Here is a 21,788-nt window from a genome sequence, read left to right as displayed (position 1 = left end):
TGGACCATCTTATCTGACGGTAAGAGGATTTTTCTCGCGCTAACGCCGAAGAAGAGGGCTGTTGGCTAAAACTCATGTTTTATCATTGGTTGGCCAACGTCGATGGTTAGAAAGGGTTTTTCCCGCACTTACAATGAAGAGGAGTAACTGCTTAAAATTTCTCCTACTAATATTGGTCGACCTACGTCACTGGCTAGAAGCGAAACGGGCAGAACATGAGAGCGGGAATATTCATCCAAAATATTATTGTCCGCAGAGGTGGCTTCCAGGGTGTTGTTTGTATTGCTCGCACGCCGCGGCTGCGTATTCACTTCCTTGATGACAGGGAGTCACCGTTCTGGAAGCTTATGGCCGTCGTCTCTATTGAAGTCACATGCGTACTTAGAAATTTCAGTCACTTCTCGGAATTTTCTTCTATAAATGTTGGTTTCCTTAGCCAGCACACATACGTTACTGTAATCGATATCAAGGCCGCAGTTCTCGTGGTGTTCCGTTACCGCCCATTTCATATTTATTTCTACTACGTGTGGCGTTAGTGTCCCTTAACACATTCTTTAAAAGTTCTTTCCGTTTCGCCTACTTACACTTTGCCGCAACTACACGTCATTTCATAGACGCCCGCAGTGTTCAAGGAGTCAAATGCACCCGTATTCCATCGGAAAAAGTTATTTTACTTCGTTTTTACTGAAGAAAGTGGTCTGAATACCATTTTTCCTTAGAATTCTGCTCATGTGGTCAATAACCCCTGCTACAAACGGTAACTTAACGGAGTAAGAATGCTGTTCTCCGTCTTTTCTGTTAGCATAATTACACTGAAGCACCAAAGAAATTGACATAGGCATGCGTATTCAAATACAGAGGTATGTAAACAGGCAGAAGACGGAACTGCGGTCGGCAACGCCTACATACAGTAACAAGAGTCTGGCGCAGTTGTTACTGCGGTTGCAATGACAGATTATCAAGATTTAAGTGAGTTTGTACGTGATGTTTCAGCAGGCGCACGAGCGATGGGACACAGTATCTCCGAGGTAGCGATGAAGTGGGAATTTTCCCGTAGGACCATTTCACAAGTGTAACTTGAATATCAGGAATCAGGTAAAACATCAAATCTGCGACATCGCTGCGGCCGGAAAAAGATCCTGCAAGAACGGGACCAACGACGACTGTTGAGAACCGTTGAACGTGACAGAAGTGCATTGGACTGTCGATGGAAACATGTTGCCACGTCGGACGAGTCACATTTCAAATTATATCGAGCGGATGGACGTGAATGGGTATGGAAACAACCTGATGAATTTATGGACAGTGCATGTCAGCAAGGGACTGTTCAAGCAGGTAGAGGCACTGAAATGGTGTTGGGCGTGTGGAGTGATATGGGACCCCTGATACCTCTAGATACGACTCTGGCAGGTGACAGGTACATAAGCATCCTGTCTGATCACCTGCATCCATTCATGTCCATAGTGCATTCCGACGGATTTGGACAATGCCAGCAGGATCCCATTCGTCCAGAATTGCTACAGGTGTCTCCACGAACGTTCTTCTGAGTTTAAACACTTCGCCTGGCCACCAGACTCGCCAGACATGAACATTATTGAGCATATCTGGGATGCCTTGCAATGTGCTGTTCAGAAGAGGTCTCCACCCCCTTACACTCTTACAGATTTCTGGACGGTCCTATAGGATGCATGGGTCAATTCCCTCCAGCTGTAGTTCAGAGATTAATTGAGTCCATGCCACGTCGTGCTGCGGCGCTTCTGCTTGCTCGCGGGGGCCGTACGCAGTATTAGGCAGGTTTAGATTAGATTAGTATTTGTTCCATAGATCATGAATACGACATTTCATAATGATGTGGAACGTGTCAGGTTAATAAAAGGTACCAGTTTCCTTTGCTCTTCAGTGTAATACTTCGCTTAAAAGCCCTCTCTATGAACAAACTGATACAGCTTTTGGCATTCACAGTCTTTTTTTTAAAAAAAAATCCAATTTCAAGCTGTTGTCATCGCTGATATGGAAGGCACGTGAAGACACAGTGTTGAGCACTGCTTGCTTCTGGGCTGGGTGGCGGTGAGAAGTTGTACCTAAATACCTACACTACTGGCCATTAAAATTGCAAGAAGAAATGCAGACGATAAACAGGTATTCATTGGACAAATATATTATACTACAACCTATATGTGATTACATTTTCACGCAATTTGGGTGCACAGATCCTAAGAAATCAGTACCCAGAATAACCACCTCTGGTCGTAATAACGGCCTTGATACGCCTGGGCATTGAGTCACACTGAGCTTGGATGGCGTGTACAGGTACAGCTCCCCATGCAGCTTCAACATGATACCACAGTTCATCAATAGTAGTGACTGGCGTATTGTGACGAGCCAGCTGCTCGGCCACCATTGACCAGACGTTTTCAATTGGCGAGGGATCTGAAGAACGTGCTGGCCAGGGCAGCAGTCGAACATTTTCTGTATCCAGAAAGGCCCTTACAGGACCTGCAACATGCGGTCGTGCATTATCCTACTGAAATGTAGGGTTTCGCAGGGATCGAATGAAGGTTAGAGCCACGGGTCGTAACACATCTGAAATGTAACGTCCGCTGTTTAAAATGCCGTCAATGTGAACAAGAGGTGACCGAGACGTGTAAGCAATAGCACTCCATACCATAACGCCGGTTGATACGCCAGTATGGCGATGACGAATACAATGTGCGTTCACCGCGATGTCGCCAAGCACGGATGCGACCATCATGATTCTGTAAACAGAACCTGGATTCGTCCGAAAAAATGACGTTTTGCCATTCGTGCAGCCAGGTTCGTCGTTGAGTACACCATCGCAGGCGCTCCTGTCTGTGATGCAGCATCACGGGTAACCGCAGCCATGATCTCCGAGCTGATAGTCCATGTTGCTGCAAACGTCGTCGATCTGTTCGTGCAGATGGTTGTTGTTTTGCAAACGTTCCCACCTGTTGACGCAGGGATCCAGACTTGGTTGCACGATCCGTTACAGCCATGCGGATAAGATGCCGGTCATCTCGACTGCTAGTGATACGAGGCCGTTGGGTTGCAGCACGGCGTTCCTTGTTACTCTCCTGAACCCACCTATTCCATATTCTGCTAACAGTCATTGGATCTAGACGAACGCGAATAGTAATGTCGCGATACGATAAACCGCAATCGCGATAGGCAACAATCCGACCTTTATCAAAGTCGGAAACGCAATGGTACGCATTTCTCCTCCTTACACGAGACATCACAACAACGTTTCACCAGGAAACGCCGGTCAACTGCTGTTTGTGTATAAGAAATGGGTTGGAAACTTCCCTTATGTCAGCACATTGTAGGTGTCGCCACCGGCGCCAACCTTGTGTGAACGCTCTGAAAAGCTAATCATTTGCATATCACAGCATCTTCTTCCTGTCGGTTAAATTTCGCGTCTGTAGCACGTCATCTTCGTGGTGTAGCAATTTTAATGGCCAGTAGTGTATTTGTGTTACTAGGCTGTCTCTACACTCAGTGCCCCAGAGTATTGTCGGATCTTGTATACACCAACACATCCCTCAACTTCCAAGGTAAAGTTGATTTTGAGGTGTATACCAATTAACAAATTGAGGAACCTATGACACGTGACACTTCACCTGCGAATATAGCCAGAACCGTAACACCATGAGGCCACGTGACCTGAGCCCTGACGAATGTGTGTGGGAGGCCATCGACCGGCGGCTCGACGAGCCAGTTCACGCCACGACGTGTCGCCGCTCGCGCCTGGTAGGTGTATATAATTCAGTTGCTCACAGGCGTCGTTCCCTGCGTGCACCGAAATGTTCAATACGGTTTTGTTGCCGTTGCTCCGCAATTTATTCCAGAGGCTAAATGAATATTGCTTCTCTTATGGTTTACCTATTCTGAAATAATCTTCGTGGATGAAATGTGTGTATGTATGCAAATCATATTTGCTCCTACTTGATGCAGTTACCATCGACGACACACAAAGGGACGTACAGAGACAAATGCAGTTAATACGTGGATTCTATGAGTTTTAAATCTACAGTTGTGTGAGCCATGAGCGTTTACAGTGTAAAACACAAAAAAATTTGGACTAATGTGCAACATTATCCCGTATACACTCCTGGAAAAAAAAAACACATTGACACCGGTGTGTCAGACCCACCATACTTGCTCCGGACAATGCGAGAGGGCTGTACAAGCAATGATCACACGCACGGCACAGCGGACACACCAGGAACCGCGGTGTTGGCCGTGGAATGGCGCTAGCTGCGCAGCATTTGTGCACCGCCGCCGTCAGTGTCAGCCAGTTTGCCGTGGCATACGGAGCTCCATCGCAGTCTTTAACACTGGTAGCATGCCGCGACAGCGTGGACGTGAACCGTATGTGCAGTTGACGGACTTTGAGCGAGGGCGTATAGTGGGCATGCGGGAGGCCGGGTGGACGTACCGCCGAATTGCTCAACACGTGGGGCGTGAGGTCTCCACAGTACATCGATGTTGTCGCCAGTGGTCGGCGGAAGGTGCACGTGCCCGTCGACCTGGGACCGGACCGCAGCGACGCACGGATGCACGCCAAAACCGTAGGATCGTACGCAGTGCCGTAGGGGACCGCACCGCCACTTCCCAGCAAATTAGGGACACTGTTGCTCCTGGGGTATCGGCGAGGACCATTCGCAACCGTCTCCATGAAGCTGGGCTACGGTCCCGCACACCGTTAGGCCGTCTTCCGCTCACACCCCAACATCGTGCAGCCCGCCTCCAGTGGTGTCGTGACAGGCGTGAATGGAGGGACGAATGGAGCCGTGTCGTCTTCAGCGATGAGAGTCGCTTCTGCCTTGGTGCCAATGATGGTCGTATGCGTGTTTGGCGCCGTGCAGGTGAGCGCCACAATCAGGACTGCATACGACCGAGGCACACAGGGCCAACACCAGGCATCATGGTGTGGGGAGCGATCTCCTACGCTGGCCGTACACCTCTGGTGATCGTCGAGGGGACACTGAATAGTGCACGGTACATCCAAACCGTCATCGAACTCATCGTTCTACCATTCCTAGACCGGCAAGGGAACTTTGTTGTTCCAACAGGACAATGCACGTCCTCCGAATGTATCCCGTGCCACCCAACGTGCTCTAGAAGGTGTAAGTCAACTACCCTGGCCAGCAAGATCTCCGGATCTGTTCCCCATTGAGCATGTTTGGGACTGGATGAAGCGTCGTCTCACGCGGTCTGCACGTCCAGCACGAACGTTGGTCCAACTGAGGCGCCAGGTGGAAATGGCATGGCAAGCCGTTCCACAGGACTACATCCAGCATCTCTACGATCGTCTCCATGGGAGAATAGCAGCCTGCATTGCTGCGAAAGGTGGATATACACTGTACTAGTGCCGACATTGTGCATGCTCTGTTGCCTGTGTCTATGTGCCTGTGCTTCTATCAGTGTGATCATGTGATGTATCTGACCCCAGGAATGTGTCAATAAAGTTTCCCCTTCCTGGGACAATGAATTCACGGTGGTCTTATTTCAATTTCCAGGAGTGTATAATCACACATATTATTTCTCAAGTCAACATCCCTTTTTTCAACACATGCCAGTCATGCAGATATCATTAGAAAGTTTTTTTAATCGGCTGCTGACACTGCATACCGATTTTGAGCTAAAACTTACTACTCGTGGAAAATATTAGCTTGAGAGTTTTAACTATCACAGGCAAAATGGAATCACGACTGCCCAGGTTCATACCTATATATGTCGAAGCTATACTCACGAAAAAGAGACTCCCTTTACATATTATCTTATTAAAATACCATTTTATTTGTTTCAACTTAATTATTAACTGAATCATTTGTGGACAGCATTATCAAAGACAATAAGCGTGACTACTGTGGTATTTCATTATCTTTGCCCGTCGTACAAGTTGATTTTTCTAAAAGAAAATAACTTCCGAAGCAACAAACATATTTGTCATGATCGCCTTGAATTGTGGCTCACCTACAAGGTAATATGGCCTAATGTGTGTTCCAAATACAGTCATTATGTAAAAATAGTTTCAACACAAGATTCCGGCAAAGATCACTGGCTACGACCTTCATTATTCGTTGCATGTATTTCTCTTACGGTCTTTCCTTGCAGGTTCACCATCTTCAACTCTCTCAAGTGCCTTGAAAGTTGTTCCCTGATGTCTTATCACAAGTCCTACCATCCTGTCCCTTCTTCTTGTCAGTGTTTCCAAACATTTCTATTTTAGCTGACTGATTTCTTATCGATACTTTTTATCTCGGTTGGAGCCACAGCAATGGTAAGCTTTTTGAATGATTCCGCCGCTCCAGCCGGAGTGGGCGTGCGGTTCTCGGCGCTACATTCTGGAGCCGAGCGACCGCTACGGTCGCAGGTTCGAATCCTGCCTCGGGCATGGATGTGTGTGATGTTCTTAGGTTAGTTAGGTTTAATTAATTCTAAGTTCTAGGCGACTGATGACCTCAGAAGTTAAGTCGCATAGTGCTCAGAGCCATTTCAACCATTTGATTCCGCCGCCATTTGACTGTAATAGTTTGTATTTTGTTGTTATATTATCCAGATTTCTGCCTTAGGCCGTTTGTAAGTACAAGAACTTATTTATATGTCAAGAGACGTCACGCTGGGCTGAAATACAAGTCCTCGTCAGAAAAGCATATCTGGTCATATGGTTCAAATCTGTCAATAGTAAAACTGAGAACATCTCTAAAACGCATAAATAAATTGCAAATTTTCATTTCTGGATCCTATAGGATAGCTATTATGTGAAACTGCTAACCAATAAACAGGTACACGCTACTCTGTTGTGTCTGAACAACAAATCGAATGAACCAGGGACCCAGAAATGAGATCCGGAGTATATTACCACATATGCTTTTCTGACAAGGCCTAAATCTGGATTTATAGCAATAAAATACAAGCCGTTACAGTCAAATGGTGGCAGCATCACTAAAAAAATCATTTCTTATCAGTCCAATCACTTTCAGCAATCTTCTGTAGCACCACATCTCAAGAGGTTCGATTTTCGATTTCTCACTTGCCCCCATAGTCCGTGATTTATTCCTATCAATCTTGTGTTTAAGACGTACATTCTCAGAAATTTATTCCTAGAATTGTGGCTAACGTTTGATACTAGTAGGCACTTTTGGCCAGGAATGCCTTCTTTGTCTGTGCTAATTTGCTTTCTTTGTCCTCGTTCCTTTGTCAGTCATATTTTGTTTTGAATCCAAGGTAGCAGAATTTCTGAAGTTCGTCTATTTCGTGGTCCAAAATTACGGTATTTTATCACTAATCTCATATTTGCTATTCCTCATCACTTGCATGTTTCTTTGATTTACTTTCATTCAAAATTCGTTGCTCAGTAGACTGTCCATTTCGTTCGGTACGTCCCGTAATTCTTCCCCGATTCCACTGCGGATGGGTTATCGGGCTCCTTAGCCTGATCAAGGAATATTTCTTTATGAATTCTTTTTGTTGAGGGTAAGATGTTCCGGATGATTAGATCACGTCACATTACGTAACAAACCCTGAGGAGTTCATACACATAGAGAGTCGATAATGCTAATTACGAGCATAGGCGAAAATACAACGATAGCAACACTGGTCGCTGTTCCTTGTTGTCTCATTCTCCCTGTTGTAGGAATCCAAGTAATGTTGCGAGTTTTTAAGTGATGAATTTAATGTAGTGGACTACTATACAAGAGTGCCGACAGTGTTACATACGGAAGTTTGTGTCAGTCCGCCGAGCGTGAACAGGTGGCTGAAGTTGTTAATACGACCTCTCGCGATAAGTGGGAAAGCCAGGTTCGAGTCACGGTGCAGCACAACATTTTCATGTGTCATAGTTGGATGGTAGATCAATACCTAATACAGATGACGTCAAGAAATTCTCAGTCAACGAATAAATTTTGAAGTATTTAATACAGTTGCGGATTGCCAACACAGTCAGTTCTTTCAGAAATGCATGTAAAAAAATTAATACCTGTTATCAAAAATCAGTTGCAAGGTAAAAACGTGTGAAATAATTGATTAGTGGGGAAGTTCATTGCGTTTTTGTTTTGCATGTTGTTATTCGGGTTGCTATGGGTTTATTTATCGATTATCATTTTCTATCTGTACTTCATCGTTGCTATTTGATCTTACATATTGTCATTTTGTCATTTAGAGATACTGAGTGGAGCTGTGGATGGTAGAAAATGGAGTGTGAAGTGGAGAGATCGGAACATTTCCGACATATTCTTCTGTTTAAAGGAGTGACACCAGCGGAGACAGCCAGAAACATTTGTGTCATGTATGGGGATAATGCCACTGGACAGAGCACGGTAAGAAAATTCTTTTATAGTTTTAAGGAGGATCGTCAGGCAGCAGCAGCCAGCCGAGTCACAGGCAGCAACAGGGAAGTAACCGATTTTGTGACATTTTATCAGTCCCTAACCAGGAACGAACTGTATAGTTTCAACTGCGTTTTTTGGAAGTTTGGTTTCTTGAATTTTCACGTGTTAATTTAATAGTTGTATTTAATAGACATAGTTCTCGTGTTTTCGTTTGCATCGCAAAGTAAACCGATTTCGTGACTTACTACAAGTCTTAATCTAGAGCGAATTATTTAGTCTCACCTGAGTGCTTTGGTAATTTAGTTTTTGAATCTGTAATTTATTAGACACTGCTCTTACGTTTTTGTCAGAGTCTACAATAGTATTCCATACCGCTTGTCGATCTTCCTTTGTTTGTCTGTAATGTAGTTCACCAAGGACTTTAGTACAGATAGAGACTGTCATTGCTAGATGCAGAAATGAGCTGAGTTGGTGACACTTGGTCTCAGCTCCAGGCTATGATGGCTTTGGTTACACAGCTTGGAGCTGCAGTGGATGGGCACCACTGTTGTTAGCCAGCTGTGGGGATATAATGGACGTCCAGCGCATCTGAGTCCGGCGATCGGTCCACACCCATGGCCAGCCCATTTACTGCTCGCACTGATGTTGACCCCTCCCTGACCCTCGAGTGGGAGGATGCCCCAGGGCATAGCAGCGGCGAAAGGCTTCCCAGGCGGTCTAACGTATAGCCTCCCTCGCTAGTCCGACAAACAGGTTCCAGGTACTGTCTGTGGCTGGCACTGTCCATCAGCTAGATGTAGTCGCTTGTCCTGTTTCAGAGGAAGCCTATCAGCATGCAATATGTGGGCAATCACAGAGGGTGGGATTATATGCAAGTTTGAGTTCCAATGTTAGGCACATTATGGGGCTCCTCAGAGACATGGCTGCCATGGATGGGAAGGAGGCCAATGCACACTTCGTGTGCATACCAGTTGAAGTCATTTCGGATGTGGAATGGGTCCTTCCGGGTGTCATTATGCAGCCAACTGAAGGTGGTAGCTCACATTGGTACCAGTTATGTGTGTCGCTTTGGATTGGAGGAGATTCTCTCTGGTTCCGAGTGGCTAACAGAAGTGGTAAAGGCTGCCAGTCCTGCTTGAGAGATGAAAGCAGAGCTCGCCATTTGCAGCATAGTCAATAGGACCGATTGCAGACCTCTGGTACAGAACCGGGTGGAGGGTCTGAATCAGAGGCTCAGACGGTTCTGCGGTTGTGTGGACTGCAGATTCCTCAACTTGCGCCAAAGGGTGGTTGTGCTTGGGTTCTGCTAATTAGGTCAGGAGTCCACTGCACACAGGGGGCAACACGGGTAGCACGGACGGTTTTTGAGGTTAGAGGATTTTGGGGGAAACACAAAAAGGGCTTCAGTTTCAAAGAGTGCAGGTCGAACACAGGAAGACCGTAGATCCAGGGACTACCGGTATAACAGTTGTAAATTGTCGTAACTGTGTTGAAAAAGTATGAGAGCTCCAAGCGCTAATAGAAAGCAGTGATGTTCAAATCGCTATAAGATGTGAAAGCTAGCTATAGCCGGAGATAAGTTCAGCCGAAATTTTTGCGAAGGATCTAACGATGTTCAGGAAGGATAAGCTAAATACAGTTTTCGGTGACGTGTTTGTTGCTGTTAGGAGTAGTTTCTCATGTAGCGAAATTGAAGTAGGTGGTTTCTGTGAGTAAGTATGGGTAGAGGTCATTCTTGGCAACCGGAAGAAAATAATTATTGGATCGTTTTACCGACCTTCCAGTTCAGATAATTCAGTTACTGAAACGTTCAAATAAAACTTCAGTCTAATTTCAAACACATACCCGACTCATACAGTTATAGTTCGTCGTGACTTCAGTTTACCCGAAATGTTGGCGAAAATACATGTTTAAATCCTGAGGTACCCATAAAATATCGTCAGAAATTGTGGTAAACGCGTGATCTGAAAATTCTTTGGAGCAGTTAGCTCATGAGCCCACGCGAATAGTAAACGGTTGTGAACGCACACTTCACCTCTTAGCAATAAATAATCCTGACCTAATAACGAGCATCAAAATGGGTACAGGGATTGGTGAACACAGGACTGTCGTAGCGAGACTGAATACATCAGGTCTATAGCCGAATTCTTCCCAAACGTTGATAAGTGTGCCTTCAGTGATTGTAGCAACAGCTGCTTCCATCCGGTTTCTTAATTGAGGGACGTCTGCTGGTAGCGGAGGCACATACGCACGATCCTTGATGAAGACCCAAAGGAAAAAATCGCGTGGCGTTAGGTCGGGTGAACGTGGAGGCCATGCAAAGCAAGCCCCGTCATGGGGCTATAGATTGTCATTGGCTATAGACTTGATGTGTGCCGTGTGACAAATGGTGCTCACATTGAACATTTATAAGGTTCTTAGTAAAAATGTTTGAGTTGCTCTTTCATTTGAAAAATGGTTCAAATGGCTCTGAGCACTATGGGACTTAACATTTGAGGTCGTCAGTCCCCTAGAACTTAGAACTACTTAAACCCAACTAACCTAAGGACATCACACACATCCATGCCCTAAGCAGGATTCAAAACTGCGACCGGAGCGGTCGTGCAGTTCCAGACTGAAGCGCCTATATCCGCTTGGCTACACCGGCCGGCGCCCTTTCATTTGACATATCTTTTATAACTGTAAGTTTAATATAATAAATATTATAAAGCGTTAAAAATCCCGATATTCACTGATAAACACCCTGAATTGTAACTCCCAAATCCTCCAAAGATAAACGAAAAATATACCTATTCAAACAATCAGATAAAATTTCACTTGATACCTTCTTGAGAGACAATATCCACTCCCTCTAAATTAACAACGTAAATGTAGACCAGATGTGGCCTGAATTCATAGAAATAGTATCGACAGCATTTGAGAGATTTATACTAAGTAACTTAACAAACTATGGTGCTGATTCCCTTTGGTGCACAAAACGGATCAGAACACTGTTGCAGAAACTACGAAAAAAGCATGCCAAATTTAAGCGAACGCAAAATCTCCGAGATGGCCAACGTGAAGTAGATATCCTGGGAGTAGTGAAGCAAATTAAAACTCTTAATAAAAGCAAGTCTTTCCGTCCAGACTGTATACTAATTAGGTTCCTTTCAGAGTATGCTGAGCCAATAGCTCCATAGTTATATCATATACAACCGCTCTCTCGACGAATGATCCGTACCCAAAGACTGGAAACTAGCAGAGGTCACACCAATATTCAAGAAAGGCTGTAGGATTAATCCATGAATTACCTCGAAGAAGTGCTGAGTGCTATTGACAAGGGATTTCAGATTGATTCTACATTTCTGCATTTTCAGAAGGCATTTGACTCTGTACCTCACACGCGGCTTGCAGCAAAATGTCGTACTTACGGAATATCGTCTTAGTTATGTGACTGTATTCGTGATTTGTTGTCAGAGAGGTCACCGGTCGTAGCAACTGACGGAAAGTCATCGAGTAAAACAGGAGTGATTTCTGGCGCTCCCCAAGGTAGTGTATAGGTCCTCTGCTGCTCCTTATCTATATAAACGATTTAGAAGGCAATCTGAGCAGCCGTCTTAGGATGTTTGCAGATGATTCTGTCGCATATCTTCTTGTTATATCATGAGAAGATCAAAACAAATTGCAAAACTATTTAAAAATGATATCTGTATGATGCGAAAATTGGCAATTGATCCTAAATAATGAAAAGCGTGAGGTCATCCACATGTGTGCTAAAAGAAATACATTAAACATCGGTTACAGAATAAACCAGTCAAATCTAACGGCCGTAAATTCAACTAAATACCCAGGAATTACAGATACAAGCAACTTAAAGTGAGAATAACACGCAGAAAATGTTGTGGGGAAGGCGAACCAAAGACTGCATTTTATTGGCAGAACAGTCAGAATAAGCAACAGATTTACTAAAGAGACTGTCTACATTACGCTTGCCCGTCCTCTACTGGAGTGTTGCTGCGCGGTGTGGGACCCTTACCAGATAGGATTAGCGGAGTACATCGAGAAAGTTAAAAAGAAAAGCAGCACGATTTGTATTATCGAGAAATAGGGAAGAAAGTGGTACCGACATGATATGGGATTTGAGGTGGGCTTCGTTAAAAAAATAAATAAATAAATAAATAAAAATTTTAAAAAAAGCGTATTTCGTTGCGGTGGAATCTTCTCACAAAATTTCAGTCACCAACTTTCTCCTCAGAATGCGAAAATATTTTGTTGACGCTGACCTAAATTGAGAGAAACGATCATCATAATAAGATAAGAACAATCAGAACTACCACAGAAGGATGTAGGTGTTTGTTTTTTCCGCGTGTTTTTTCGAGATTAGAATAACAGAGAATTATTGTGAAGGTGGTTTGATGAAACGTCTGCGAGGCGCCTGAATGTCATTTGCAGAGTATCCATGTAGATGTAGATGTTTTGAAATTAATGACACTCCACCTTCAGAGGACACCGCCTTAACGTAGCACTATCCCATGAGATGGGGAGAGAGTGGGGGGATAGAAAGTCGAGACTACAAGCCCTTTTACACAGGAGAAATCAAGAGTGGTGAAAACGGAGTAGGAATATTGATAGGGCAAAAGCTGAAAAATAAGGTAACGATAGTACAATATATTGATGGAATACTGATGATCATACGACTGAAGGGTAGTTCAAAAGATTTTGTGTTAATACATGTATATATGCCAACCAGCCAGCATAGAGATGAGGAAGTGGAAGAATATTATGAGAAAATACAAGGACTCATCGAGAAAGAAAATAGAAGTGCCTGCATTATCATCATGAGGGACTAGAATGCAGCAGTGAGTGAAGGAAGAGATGAAGTTACAGTAGGAAAATTTGGACTAGGAATAAGAAATGAGAGAGGTGAACGACTAATTAGCTTCTGTAAAGAAAATGCATTAGCAGTGGGTAACACATTATTTGATCACCACAAAAGGAGACATTACACATGGATATAAAATTTGAATAGGGAAAGATATCAGTTGCACTACATCCTGATACAAAAAGAGATTTAGGAACTGTTTGAAGAATGCCAAAGTTCATTCAGGAGCGGATATAAATTCCGACGACAACCTAGTAATAGGAGAAATGCAAGTGAAGTTGGAAAAATGTCTGAAGAGGTAAAGCAAAAGAAGACTAAACATAGAAAGACTCAAAGAGGCAGGAAAGGCATCAGATCTGGAAAACAGATTTATGTAAAAATGGAAAAGAGGTAGTGTTGATGAAAGTGCCATAGAAGTAATAGGAATTAGAGCATCCCAAAATACCAGGAAAGAATGGATAACAGAAAACATGTTGAAAAATGGGGAAGAGCGAAGAAAGTGGAAAAATGTAGAAACTGAAGAAAGCAAAAAGAGGTACAGGAAACTGAATAATGAATTAAGAAGAGAAACTGAAGAAGCAAGGGAAAAAATGGATGAAACAGAAATGGGAAGAAATAGAGAAAATGGAGGAAAAGTGCGATATGATATATAGACTGCCTAGTGAGATAGTTTTTGAACGTAAAAGAAGAGGAATAACATGGTAATAGAAAGAGCGGATGGTGCTCTAGCAGAAGATCTACAGGAGATTTTGAACAGATGGCAAGAATATATTGAATGTCGGTATAAGGGGGATGAAATACAAAGCGAAAGTAAGGTTGAAGAGGAGCAATATGTGCCGGAAGATGGAAAGGGATTCACCATCTTAGAAGTAGAAGTAGAAAAGGCACTGCAGGAGATGAAAAATAGGAAGGCATGTGGAATTGATGATTTGCCAGCAGAACTGTTGAACAGTCTGGGAAACAAGGCAAGAGAAGAAAGTCTACCTCTGCAACAAGATGTATGACAAAGGGGAATGGCCTGAAGACTTCCTTTCGACAGTTATGAAAAAGAGAAACACTAAAAACTGTGAAGAGCATAGGACCATCAATCTAATTTCTCATGCAGCTAGACTGTTGCTGAGAGTGTTGAACAGAAGGCTATATGGCAAGCTAGATAGAGGGATTGCAGAGGAGCAGTTCGAATTTAGAAGAGGAAAAGGAACAAGAGATTCTATTGGCCTATTAAGAACTATAGGGGAAAGATATATGGAAAAAGGTAGAGAAATCTTTGCTGTTTTAATAGATTTGGAAGAGGCTTTTGACAGAGTCAGTGGAGCAAGCTGGTGGATATTTTGAAGAGGAAAGGAGTGGATTGGAAAGAGAGGCGACTGATACAGAATCTATATTTACACCAGAAAGTAAGGATAAGGATTGGAAATGAAATTTCAGAAGGAAGCAGCATTAGACGAGGTGTTAGACAAGGTTGTTGTCTTTCTCCGCTGTTGTTTAACGCATACCTTGAAGAGATTATTGAGAAAGGCTTAGATGGTAAAAGAGGAATATGTATTGGTGGAAAGAGAATAGAATGTATATGATTTGCTGATGACATGGTATTAGTGACAGAAAGTGAGCGGACAGTGAATAACATGCTGAAAGATCTGAATGAAGCTTGTGTGGAATATGGGATGCAAATAAACACAGCAAAAACAAACAGTATGGTCATCAGTATAACTCTCTACACATCAAAAACATTTGTTTTTGCCGGGCTCCACGGCCTCCAAATGCTTAATGAAGGTAAACATGGTCCGTAGTAGGCTGCAATGTAGACTATCATTACTAAAATAGTCTACATTGCAGCCTAATGCGGACTATGTTTTCTTTTATTAATCTTTGCACATCTCTGACGTCGGCCATCAACACCATAACACACAAACCATACAAAAGTTTTTATAGAGTGATTGACAGTATTTGCGCTTCAGAAGCACAGCAGCCACACTGCAGACTATCGGATATCTGCGAACATCAGCCAATAGCCTTCGGCGCAGCGCATGACGCGAGCAGGTCCGGGGCAAATCGATAAACAGGACAATGCAATATAGGGTCATTACATCGCGCTGGGATTGGCTCTACAGTCAGCGCCGAACACCAATATTCTGGATGGTTGAACAGGGACATGAGCTTAGAGATGAAATGTTCCTAGCAGGAATAATTACCGATCGACTCGCACTCTTTTAGGACGAGTTTTAGAGACGTTAAACACCAATTCAGATGTTTCAAAATTACGCACAACAACTGTGGTGATCAGGTGCATAACTATTTGAAAAATCGTATCGGCAATATTCACGCCTGGTGTTTCAACCACTAAAACTGTGGAGCTACTATTAAAATTTTTAACAAAAAGGCACCAAACGCTATTTGTGCGGGGTGTGACTTTACAGTAATGATTTAGTATCGCTGTTTGTCTTGAAAATAAGAATGACTGTTGCCCCAGTCTTGCATCTGAATTTTCTGAATTTTTTTCTGCAAAAATTTGTTTCATGTAACTGTTTAAGGCATTTTAAGTGGGTTTTTAATCTCTTTTTTCTTTACATCTATTGTCACTTCTAGATACAAGCATCTTCGGGTAACAGTTTTCACAGACCTTAGGAAAAATCGTTTGGTGACTCTTCTTCTGCAACCTTTTCCTTCGTTATGCTGTACCTAAACTACTTATGCGGATTTTTTGTATGGATTATTTTGTGATTCCATTTAATGATAAATTCTTGTCCCATTAAAAATTCCAATCGTCTTACCAAATTCGTAACCCTTGACAAACTTTGCATATGGAAAAATTTCTAACACAAAGACAATTTCGTTCCCATAAAATACAGTAGTCCCTAACTGAGAACAAGCTAATTGTGCTGATATATCTATCCAAACAACTTTGAACCATTCTTGTATTTCCAAACGTCAATCCAGCTAGAACCGAAGCCACGCAATAATATATAGAGACTGCAATCTGTACCACCGGCCAAGAAGAGATGTGGACGTGGAAAGACAACTAATAGGAGAATCTCTCGTCAGAACCCAACGGTAAATATAAAATTTGTCTCTCAACAGTGTAGTCTCCTTCTACTCTTTTGCTGAAAGTGTGCTAATTGCTGTCATTAATACGCTTTAACAGAAGTAAAATTTGATGATGAGTTCCTCAAATCATGCAGGTGATGCACATATGAAACTCACCATATACACTCCTGGAAATGGAAAAAAGAACACATTGACACCGGTGTGTCAGACGCACCATACTTGCTCCGGACACTGCGAGAGGGCTGTACAAGCAATGATCACACGCACGGCACAGCGGACACACCAGGAACCGCGGTGTTGGCCGTGGAATGGCGCTAGCTGCGCAGCATTTGTGCACCGCCGCCGTCAGTGTCAGCCAGTTTGCCGTGGCATACGGAGCTCCATCGCAGTCTTTAACACTGGTAGCATGCCGCGACAGCGTGGATGTGAACCGTATGTGCAGTTGACGGACTTTGAGCGAGGGCGTATAGTGGGCATGCGGGAGGCCCGGTGGACGTACCGCTGAATTGCTCAACACGTGGGGCGTGAGGTCTCCACAGTACATCGATGTTGTCGCCAGTGGTCGGCGGAAGGTGCACGTGCCCGTCGACCTGGGACCGGACCGCAGCGACGCACGGATGCACGCCAAAACCGTAGGATCCTACGCAGTGCCGTAGGGGACCGCACCGCCACTTCCCAGCAAATTAGGGACACTCTTGCTCCTGCGCTATCGGCGAGGACCATTCGCAACCGTCTAGATGAAGCTGGGCTACGGTCCCGCACACCGTTAGGCCGTCTTCCGCTCACACCCCAACATCGTGCAGCCCGTCTCCAGTGGTGTCGCGACAGGCGTGAATGGAGGGACGAATGGAGACGTGTCGTCTTCAGCGATGAGAGTCGCTTCTGCCTTGGTGCCAATGATGGTCGTATGCGTGTTTGGCGCCGTGCAGGTGAGCGCCACAATCAGGACTGCATACGACCGAGGCACACAGGGCCAACACCCGGCATCATGGTGTGGGAAGCGATCTCCTACACTGGCCGTACACCTCTGGTGTTCGTCGAGAGGACACTGAATAGTGCACGGAACATCCAAACCGTCATCGAACCCATCGTTCTACCATTCCTAGACCGGCAAGGGAACTTGCTGTTGCAACAGGACAATGCACGTCCGCATGTACCCCGTGCCACCCAACGTGCTCTAGAAGGTGTAAGTCAACTACCCTGGCCAGCAAGATCTCCGGATCTGTCCCCCATTGAGCATATTTGGGACTGGATGAAGCGTCGTCTCACGCGGTCTGCACGTCCAGCACGAACGCTGGTCCAACTGAGGCGCCAGGTGGAAATGGCATGGCAAGCCGTCCCACAGGGCTACATCCAGCATCTCTACGATCGTCTCCATGGGAGAATAGCAGCCTGCATTGCTGCGAAAGGTGGATATACACTGTACTAGTGCCGACATTGTGCATGCCCTGTTGTTTGTGTCTATGTGCCTGTAGTTCTGTCAGTGTGATCATGTGATGTATGTGACCCCAGGAATGTGTCAATAAAGTTTCCCCTTCCTGGGACAATGAATTCACGGTGTTCTTATTTCAATTTCCAGGAGTGTATTATTCAAATCTCTATAGGCCTGCTAATACCAATGTGCTTCTAGATTTGCATACACTCTACAAAACTTCCACATATTCATTGTGTTTTAATTTCATCCTTCGTGAGTGAAAATGAAAAATGCCTCCGCAGCGGAGTTATATTTCGCTCAAGTCAGCATGTACTCGAGTACAAAAGATACACAAAAAAAAGAAACTAAACCGATTGTGTCGTATCGCAAACGTGCGAGGTGTACAATATTCGTAAAAGTAATCCACTCAAGAGCAGCCCCACATTCAAGTGCAAACAATTTACTTAGTAATCTCTGTTTGGATTCCAGAAGGGTTGCACGATTTAGAATTCTATTTACACATCAAATAGTACAAACTTCAAGTAGTAATAGATGCCAGTTGGTTTTTGTCTACATTCTTAGCAACTACAATACATGTATTCCATCATAAGATGTATCAGAACACTCATAGCTTTCGACTGGTTCCTATCTGATACAGGTAACTTTATCTCAAAATGACAAATTTATCCTACTCCATCACCTAAGAAAGTCTGTAAGATCGTCACGGACTCATTCTGTATGTTCATACATTTACAGGCTCCCGAACTTGAAACTTCAACGCTCTGTAGCGCCGTTGGATGACGTTTCTGGCTATGGGTTCCTGTTCAAATTGTTACGTGGTGTCACTCGCCTTTACAAGTTCTAGGCGTTTGTAACGGGAATTTCCGAACACTCTGTAGGATAATACAGCCATGTCGCGCACACTGAGTCAAGAAACGGAAATATCTGGACCATGGAAATATCCATGCGGAGAGCCCAACGACGTTTGGAACACTCTGGACTGGCAACAAGACGGTCACCTGTCACGCCTTCCATTGACTAGACAGCAGAAAGCGAAGGGCGAAATGTTGGTTCAGATCGCTCTGAGCACTCTGGGACTTAACATCTAAGGTCATCAGTCCCCTAGAACTTAGAACTACTTAAACCTAACTAACCCAAGGACATCACACACATCCATGCCCGAAGCAGGATTCGAATCTGCGACCGCAGCGGTCGCGCGGTTCCAGACTGAAGCGCCTAGAACCGCTCGGCCACTGCGGCCAGCTCGAAAAGTTGTATGCACGCTGAACTCTGGCCTGGTATCATGCCATCTTTCCAGACAAGTTCCAGTTCTATATACAGAATCACATGTATGTATTTGCATGTCTTGGGTCTGATGAGAACAAACGTTGCCAGATTGCGTTCTTCACATGGTTCAAATGGTTCTGAGCACTATGGGACTTAACGTCTGAGGTCATCAGTCCCCTAGAACTTAGAACTACTTAAACCTAACTAACCTAAGGACATCACACAAATCCATGCACGAGGCAGGATTCGAAACTGTGACCGTAGCGGTCGCGCGGTTCCAGACTGTAGCGCCTAGAAGATTGTGTTCTTCATCGCAATATATACCCAGTACCTGACGTTATGGCATTATCTCTGGTTCACATAGCCAATATTTTGTGACTTCCTTATATGTTAAGGCCGTTGACTGTGCACCACACTCTAGAACTTCACTAAAGGTTTTTTTTTTTTTTAGCTTTCCACGTGTTTGATTGTGTAGATCATAATACTCCCTTAGAACAATTCAGGTTTTATGGAATTGATAATTTTACATACAGCTGGTTTGAATCATAATTGACAAACAGAATGCAAAAGGTTCTACTGAATAATTCAGACAAAGTAGAAAATTTTAGCGACTGGGGGAGGGGGGGGTGGAGAAGTCACAAATTGAGCCTCACAGGGTTCTATTCCTTATACATGTGGAAGACCTTCCACTTAACATTCAACAATCAAAATGGGTGCTTTTTGCAGACGATTCTAGTGTTATAATAAATCCCATTAGTGAGGAAGCAACAAATGAGCTAGTCGATGATATTTTCCAAAGGACTGTTAAGCAGTTCTCTGAAAGCGGGCTGTCCCTAAATTTTGCAAAACACACTACATTCAGTTCTGTAAAACAAATAGTCATACGAACAATTGATGTAGCACACGAGCAGAAGTCACTAAGGGAATTAGTATATTTCATTAAAATATACAAGGTATTAGAGATAAAGTTAGTGAACTGCTTATAGATGTTGACTCTGAAATTATTGGTATATCTGAACACTTCTTAAATAAGGAGATAATTCAGAGGCTTCCTTTACCAGGACACAGGTTGGCTGGCAGCTTTTTGAGGAGCTCTTTGCGGTGTGGGGGAGTAGCTATGTATGTGAAAAACGGCATCTCATTTGAGTCAACTGATGTTTCAAAGTACTGCACTGAAAAGGTGTTTGAATGTTGTCCAGGTGTGGTAAAATTTAACGGCGCTAAGCTTCTAACTGTTGTTATTTATAGATCCCCAGACTCCGATTTCACAACATTTTTGCTAAAGCTAGAGGAGGTTCTTGGTTCACTTTATAGGAAATACAAAAAGTTAGTTATATGTGGTGACTTCAGTATTAATTGTATAAGTGATTCTGTAAGGAAGAGGATGCTGGTAGACCTCCTTAATTCATATAATCTTATGCAAACCGTATTCTTTCCAACGAGAGCGCAAGGGAACAGTAGAACAACAGTAGACAACATTTTCGTTCATTCCTCATTACTAGAAGGGCATTCTGTTAGCAAAAAGGTGAATGGCTTTTCAGATCATGATGCTCAAATTTTAACTCTAAAAGATTTTTGTGCTGCAACACGTGTTAAATATAGTCATCAGCTGTTTAGGAAAGTTGATCCAGTTGCTGTAGAGATCTTTGTAAAATTTATCAAGGAACAAGAGTGGCAAGATGTTTATAGCGCTGATACAGTATCCGATAAATATAATGCTTCTCTCAAGACTTTTCTCGTGCTCTTTGAAAGTTGCTTTCCGTTAGAACGTTCAAAACAGGGTACTAGCACAAACAGGCAGCCTGGGTGGCTGACTAGAGGGATAAGAATATCTTGTAGAACAAAGTGGCAATTATATCAAAACGTTAGAAACAGTCAAAATCCAAATGCAGCAGCCCATGACAAACAGTATTGTAAGGTGCTTAAGAATGTTATTAGGAAGGCAAAAAGTATGTGGTACGCAGACTGAATAGCTAAGTCTCAGGATAAAACTAAAACCATATGGTCAGTCATAAAGGAAGTTGCTGGTCTGCAGAGACAGGTCGAGGATATAGAATCAGTGCGTAGTGGGAATGTCCGTGTTACTAATAAGTCGCATATATGTACAGTATTTAATAATCACTTTCTGAATAAAGCAGGTGAACTAAATAGAAACCTAGTCCCAACAGGGAATCATATAGCGCTCTTAGAAAAAAGTGTTCCGAGACTGTTACCTGAAATGCTCCTCCATGGTACTGACAAGAGGGAGATAGAGTTAATAATTAAATCACTAAAGACCAAGAACTCTCATGGATATGACAGGGTATCTAGCAGAATACTGAAGTATTGTTCTATGTATGTTAGCCCAGTACTTAGCCATACCTGTAACTTTTCCTGTAGGAGTGGTCGGTTTCCTGACCGATTAAAGTACTCGGTAGTGAAGCCACTTTATAAAAAGGGGGACAGGGATAATGTTGACAATTATAGACCAATTTCTAAGCCATCGGTGTTTGCTAAAGTTATCGAGAAGGTTGTATATACGAGGTTACTGGAGCATTTAAATTCACATAATTTGCTGTAAAATGTTCAGTTTGGTTTTAGAAATGGTTCAACAACTGAAAATGCTATATTCTCTTTTCTCTGTAAGGTTTTGGGCGGATTAAATAAAAGGTTGCGAACGCTAGGTGTTTTCTTCGATTTAACGAAGGCTTTTGACTGTGTTGACCACAAAATATTACTACAGAAGTTGGACCATTATGGAGTAAGGGGAGTAGCTTCCAATTGGTTCTCCTCTTACTTTAAGAATAGAAAGCAGAAGGTAATTCTCCGCAATATTGAGAGTGGTAGT

This window comes from Schistocerca gregaria, chromosome 2 (assembly GCF_023897955.1).
Source record: "Schistocerca gregaria isolate iqSchGreg1 chromosome 2, iqSchGreg1.2, whole genome shotgun sequence".
Classification (NCBI taxonomy): Eukaryota; Metazoa; Arthropoda; class Insecta; order Orthoptera; family Acrididae; genus Schistocerca; species Schistocerca gregaria.
This window is presented reverse-complemented; position numbering follows the sequence as displayed.